At 36.5% G+C, this 7,378-nt stretch overlaps 1 non-coding gene and 1 pseudogene across 1 annotated transcript; both read left to right on the forward strand.

Moving 5' to 3' along the window:
• Positions 1 to 632: 632 nt before the first annotated feature.
• On the forward strand, positions 633 to 739 carry LOC145641352 (small nucleolar RNA R71). Its single transcript, XR_014115388.1, has one exon. It is a non-coding gene; the product is annotated as a small nucleolar RNA R71 (small nucleolar RNA).
• Positions 740 to 4,107: 3,368 nt separating this feature from the next.
• LOC145639900 (mannose-6-phosphate isomerase 2-like) lies at positions 4,108 to 6,746 on the forward strand (annotated as a pseudogene).
• The last annotated feature ends 632 nt before the right edge of the window (positions 6,747 to 7,378 follow it).

Genomic DNA, 7,378 nt, shown 5'->3' on the forward strand with positions numbered 1-7,378 from the left:
GCTTTGCTTGTAAATCAAATTGCTTTGATATAAGCTCTTGTTGTTGACGTTGGGAGGTAGCAAAAGTCTCCATAATGGATTCAAGATTTGAAGATTGAGGTGGTGGTTGGTGCATGGGATGATGATTGAAAGGTGCCCTTGCTTGAAAAGCTGGTGGTGGTGGAGGATTTGCTATAGCTTGAGTGTTCTTGTATGAGAACCCTTGATGATTTCTCCACCCTTCATCAAATGGCCTTGTGGAGGTCGTGGTATAGAAAGCATTAGCTTGCTCAATTTTCATTCCATCATAATTAGGTTGACACTCCCGTGCAGTATGGCCTTGCAATCCACACATCTGACAAGTTTCCATCGAGGGTCGAGGGGACTCAGCTTGGAGTTGATTGACTTTGTGAGTTAGTGCCTGCACAGAACTAGTCAACATGGTTAGAGAATAAACATCATGTTTATTACCTGTGTTGATAGCATTTCGTCCCCTTGGATGGTAATTATCATTAGCCGCCATCTTCTCAATCAAATCCTTCGCATCGATTGGATTCTTCGTCATGATAGAACCTCCAGACGCAGCATCAATGTATATGCGGAACTCATGGGTTAAACCATTATATAATGTTTGGATCAACATCCATTCTGGAATACCATGGTGAGGGCATTGTCTCTGCAATCGCTTAAACCTTCTCCATGCCTCATATAAGGATTCATCATTAGATTGATGGAAGGTAGATAGCTCGTTCCTTAATTTTGCGGTTTTCTCTTACCCCAAGAATTTTACTAGGAAGGCCTTAGCAAGCTTGTCCCACGTATCAAAGGAACCAATACCTTCATCTCGTAGCCATTCCCTTGCCCTATCCCTTAGTGAAAAAGGGAAAAGGCGTAGTCTAATAGCATCATCAGTGACACCGTTGAGCTTCATAGTGTCACACTTCTCCAAGAAACTATCAATGTGAGTCACAGGGCAATCATTTGATGAGCCCGCAAAAGAATCATTGGAGATGAACTGTATGAATTGGGGCTTCAACTCAAAACTCTGAGCGGTGACAGGTGGTCTAACGATACTGGAGAGAAATCCGGTTGTTGTATCCGGAATACCATACTCCAAAAGAGATTTTGTTCCTGGGTCGACCATGTTTCTTAAATTTCGATTTCTCCTTCTTCTACCTCTTCGTCTTCTTGCAGTAGCTTCGATCTCAAAATCAAAAGGTGTTAAATCATCTGAACCTGAACTTCGAGTTTGCATGCAACAAAGAAACTAAAACGGGAGGTCAAAGACATAAGGAACAATAGCCGAAGCAACAAAATATATGCTTAGTAAAACGAATCACAAATAACTAGAATGAAACCGTTACTCCCCGGCAACGGCGCCAAAACTTGATAGGCGTGTCGCGTACCTAACAAAAATAAACCTAACTAGACCGCTACTATGTAGACGGGCAAGCAAGGGTCGGATCCCAAGAGACTATGGTTCAACTAATTAAATAGACTCGAGCAATTACTAAGCAAGTAAACAAATCAAATGAATGAGAATCAATAACTAAAGGACTAACTAAAACGATTAAATCAAAACAATATGACAAATCAATGCTAAAAACATCCAAGATCAAGCTTCACCACGAATACAATTAATGCAATAGTCATTCTACCCCTAACACATAATTTAATTGATTAAAGAGGAAAAGTAATCCATGAATAATACCAATGGTCTCTCCCGAGTTATCAATGGCTTCTCTAATCACAATCAAGCCTACTTCTGTGGAATCATGTAAATTAAAGACCTTGAGCACATTACTCTAACTTCCTAATCATCCATTCAACTACTCCCGTGATGAACTTCAAACCCTTAATTGATTTATTCAAATCCGTCAAAACCCAACTCCCGTTGCGATCAGAACAAAGGATTAATAACAATACCAATTATCCCTAATCTAGTATTGGCATAAGCATAATCAATTAAGCATATCAATTACAATTATTATTAGAGAATTTAAAGAATTAAATCATGCATTAATCATATTCAGGATCCGCTAGATCTTGGAATAAAGAAACTACTCACACATATTAACGAAAGCAAAAACAATATTCAATGAAGAAAACATGATTAATAAGCAATTAAAAGTAAAAGAAGAAATAAAGATGAATACCAATTGCTTGAATGAAGAAAAGTACCAATTGTTGATGAGTAAAGATTAAAACTTGAAAGTAGAATGTAATCTAGATCTAGAGAGAATATTAGGGTTCTAATAGTGTTTAAAAATCGCTAAGATAATAACTAAGTATTTTTAATCGGCTTTACAAAGGGGTATTTATATCCCTTAAAATAAGAAACCCGAAAAATGCTGAAAATAGGTTCCGCGAAACTCCGCCCGGTTGGGCGCGACAACCAACTTGGCTCTTCACATGAAGTCTTGTTCGCCCGGTCTGCCAGGGCAATGCCGCCCGGTCCGGGCGGACGGAGGCTAAACTTTCCACTTCTTTTCTTCTTCGCCCTGGCTGCCAGGGCAATGTTGCCCTCCAGGGCGGACACGGGAAAAATCTCTTCCATCCTACTAAGCTCTCGTGGCAATCCAAAATGCATCCGAAAATCTTCATATGCCTGTAAAATCAATCAAATAGACCAAGCCACACTAGAGAAGAGGATATTAGCAAGAAATAGCTCCGTAGAGCTTAGAAATCACACAGAAATAGCTATAAACCGAGGGTAAAATGTGGTATAGAATGTGTACATCACAAAGCAATAAAACAAGTCATGATGAAAGGAATAAAATAAACAACTAAGATTAAGAGAAGAGAAATCGTTACCAAACAAATCTGGAATTAAGAGTAGATTAAGAACAAAGGTTTTGAGAGAGAGAAAATCTAAGAAAAACAATTAAGAGAGTAAAGAAAGAGTCAAAAGAAGAAGAAGAGAGCTAAAATCGTATTAAGGAGGAGTATTTATACTCCGTACAAATCCTAAACTAAAACAAATTAAAACGACGCTAATCTTCTCCTACTAAATACCCGCGCCCGATCGGGCGCGCCTTTTTGGTTCCTAATACTAATCTCGCGCCCGGCCGGGCGCGTCACCGGGCGACCACCTTAGCTTCTCCCGCCCGGCCGGGCGCGCCTTCGGGCGCCAGCCTCTTTGGCCGGGCGGCTCACTTAGGCCACTATTTGGACTACGATTGGGCTCCAATTTTTCGGGCCAATCTGGGTTTCCTCTTCCGGTCTTGAATACTCGGTCCAAGTGCCCCGGTATCACCTATACCGAGCCCTTAATCACCGGTTCGATGGCTCTAACCGGCCCTGGGCTATAGAATCTGGTCGTGTTTCTCCAATGTTCGTGATTGCTCCAAAATATCTTAGGAAAATACTCCAAAAGCATAAATCCCTGTAAAAGTCAACCAAATCTACGAAAACACTAGAAAACACCAATTAGTAATAAAAGTGGCTCTAAAGAGCCAAAAACACTACTAATTATGACCAAGGGACGGGGGTAAAATACTATATAAAATAGACACATCATTGTGCATTAATATTCAACCAACATAGATTAAACAGGTTTAGGGTTAATCCTATTGATTGCATGTTAATCAGAAAGCGCACATGAATACGACCAGAATAAAGTAGAGGACTATAATTAGGGCAGGTTCAATCTCTTTTAGGTTGGATTTGTACCTTCATCCCCGAACTACTAGTCATGGTTCCAGACCTATTGGAGTTGACGATCTCCTGGATCGTTAAGGGGTGTAACCTTCACCTTGTGAACGGTTTACAAGTTCCTAAAACTTGTTGGCGACTCTTTTGCTCTATCTTCTTTCCCTTTGGACACCACCATGCTTAAGTGTATGATCACAGTGGGGTTCAAGTTTGGGGTAATGCTTGAAATATTCCCTACAGTAATCAAGATAATTTTCCTCTATAAATCACTATATAAATAATAATGCTATGATAAATTTGGGTGGTATGGTCACTATATAAAAAATCACTATACATATAACTTTATATAAATAATGTTGTTTATTAAATTGAATGTGATTATAAGTAGACTATAAGTAGGATATAAATAGGTATAAATTACTATTAGGTGCATAGTTGTTTAGGGTGCTGTTGTATCTAAGTGAAGGAAAAAAGATGTTGTTTATGGTTATTATTTTTAGGGGTAGAGTACACGCTCTTATCATAATATTAGCCTTTATCATCCATCAAGATTTGCAATTCCCCAAGTAATCATAATATTAGCATTTTATCATCCATCAAGATTTGCAATAAAGAAATTACGACATTTTCTTACATAACTTGATTATTAATTGCAATAAAGAAGTTAAACCAGGAAAATATATGTAGTTGTAAGGTAGTCAATTCTTAGGGAATCAGTTACTTACAATGATCATTCTCTCTCAGTGCAAAAAATCCAGAAGCTTGAAGTTCTATAGGCATTGTCGATCGCAAAGACATTTTTGATACAAGCTCACCCATGCAAGGAGTTGGCAAAGAAATTGCACATTAGGGACTAACTTGTTTACAAGATTGTCAATCATAAGCAAAAAGGGCTCTTGTAGTAACAAAGTTTGATATCCTTTGCGATTTTGTCAGTATCGAGGTATGAAGCTTGCTCGAGTTTCCTTTTCATTAATCTCTATTGCTGATTATCTGAATTTTCAGAGTTAAGTTTCTATTGAACAAGTGCTTGAAACTAATGCTGTAGTAAACTAGAAGTCTTTGCTGTTTTAACATGTTAAAAGTTTTTATGAGGAGCTCATATGTTGCTGTTTGTTTGATATAGTAGTGTATTAGATACATTAACTCATACATAATCGAGAAACTTTTGTCTTCTTTTCTTATACATGTATTTCTGTGGACCACTATTTTTGTGTCTTTATCTTTAGGCCGTTGTTGTTAAATTTTCTTATAGGAAGTAATCTCTTAGAAGTGCAATCTCCACCACCCTTGATTTTACGAAATCAATGAGTAACTTGTAACATGAAACCTATTTTAGGTTGATTCATTCATTAGTTTCCTCTTGTATTTCAGGAACTCCAAAGGATTCTTAAAGGTGTTCTAGAAATATCCAGTTGGTTGGTGCTGCAATTGTGGATCAACCGCTGAACATCACCCCAAAAGATGTGGAAGATGTAGATAAAAATGCCTTGAAACAACTGTTTACTCAAATTATGTCAGCAAGTGAGCATGTGATTGCTGAGGTGCTATCCCATTTGATTTATTGTCTAAGGAATAAGGATGAGGTATGTTATTTTTCTTATTGGTTTTGTGTTGTACTTCATTTCATGGAGTCCTTAGTTTTCCAATTTGTTATGTTGATGTTGAAACACTTTTGGCAAATCATATTACTTTAATATATGTTGTAGTAAGAAATAAACTGGATTCTAATTCAATTTTTAATGTAAAAATGGGCTAATATGCAATTTGTGAGCTTGATATCTGACGCCACATTGGTTTTGTTTTAATGTAATAGCTGAATTCATAATATCATGGTGCAAAAATAGAGTATACGAGTGCAGTGTTAGTTACATTTCTGGTGTTAAAAGTGTTAATGTAATAACTGGATTCATAATGAAGGACTGTCTGGTGTTAAAAGTGTTCTATTGCCCATTGGACCTACGCCTCTTATAGCTTATCTGATGTAGATTTGACATCTTTTTAGAAAACCCTGAATGTTTAACAAATCTATCTGTTTGTGACGGGATCTTTTAGATGTGTTTTAGCACATGTGCTTTATGTTTGTTCTATTTACCAAGATAAAATTATTTTCCTCTCTTATGTGGGGTCCTTTTTTATCTAATGAAATTTTTTTATATTAGTGAACATCACAGGATCAACTGGTCCTATGGCTTGGAAAGGAGTATCCGGGTGATGTGGAATGTGGATGTGCTAGCAGCTTTCCTGATAAACTATGTAACATTAAATTATGGTGAAGCGTTGTGCCTGGGGGAAAAGGAACTACATGGATATGTATCTGGTGATTATATCGAGTGTATGGAAACTTCAGATTGTTTAGGTTGGTTTAACTCCCAAGAAGAGGGATGTTAAACTTCATGTGATATGCTCACATACAAACTGGTAAGCTCTTGGTGTACATGCTTGATATTCGATTCTTGCAAAATTCTTTAGTCTTAGATTGTATTGTTCTTGGTACAATCCTTGAATAATTTGTTACCAATGTTTGAAATTATTCTGATGTTTCTTTGTATTCTTCTGAGCACTTCCTTTAGATAATGGTTACTCTCAACACGTCAGTAGCATTTTTTGTCCATGAATGTCAGTAGTACTTAATTTTTCTAGCATTTTATGTTGGTTAGTAAGTGAGTGAAAAATTGATGTTGATACAATTTTCTTCGTTTGCTCTTTGCTCATTTGTGTTTTCCTCATTTTATTTTTACTTTGAAGGTATTGATAAAACTCGGTTTTGACAGGAGTTGTACACTTAAGCAAGTATGGGATGTGATTAGTCATATCAGTATTGTATATCTAACTAAATTCATCTTATTTTCAGGGCTGACCTGATATACTTAGGGGCTTCAACGTAAAGGGTACTAATGGACGCACAAAAATTTACCATCCTCCATTTCAAGAGTTTGAGGTTGATCCTTGCAATCTTTCTTAAGGAACATCGACAAAGGTTACATCAATGGCTCCATCCTTATTTTTGGTCACTGAAGGGGACTGGAAGAATCAAAACAGCCTTTTATTGAATACTTTGAGATATTGACTAATTTGTATCTTGAAATGGTAACACTAGTTGAAAAAGGTAAATGCCACCGGTTCAAAACCCCCTTATGCCACTGGTTTTGAACCGCTGGGCATTTGAGGGGTGGCAATTCTCCATCAAAAAGCCACCGGTTAAAAACCGGTGGCAAAAATCAATATTTCCACCGGTTAACCAGTGGCAAAAACCAATATTGCCACCGGTTAACCAGTGGCAAAACACATTGCCGCTTTTTTTTTTGTGTTAAATATAAATGTCATCGGTTAACCGGTGGCAATGTACATGAAATATATATTTTTTGTCCTTTTCACTTTAAATATAATCAACCAATTAACTCAAAAAAAATAATTTAAACATCAAATTTAAATATAATCGACCAATTTCATTCATTATAATCGAAAAAATTACAACATATAATCAAAAAAAAAATTACAACACCAAAATGAAAAATTACAATGTATAATAAAAAAAATTACAATATAAATAATAATAAAAAAAAACAACATCTTGACTCTTCGACTTATATTTGATCATCTTGATTATTCGATTTATTAAGATCTAAATCAATTAACCTGCATCAATTAAAACAAAAAAATTAATAAAAGTCACGAACGAGAAATTCCCGAAAACCTAGAAAACCCAAAATAAAAACAAGGAAACCCAAAAATCCCAGAAAAC

The sequence above is a fragment of the Chenopodium album genome, chromosome 7 (assembly GCF_948465745.1).
Source record: "Chenopodium album chromosome 7, dcCheAlbu1.1, whole genome shotgun sequence".
Taxonomy (NCBI): Eukaryota; Viridiplantae; Streptophyta; class Magnoliopsida; order Caryophyllales; family Amaranthaceae; genus Chenopodium; species Chenopodium album.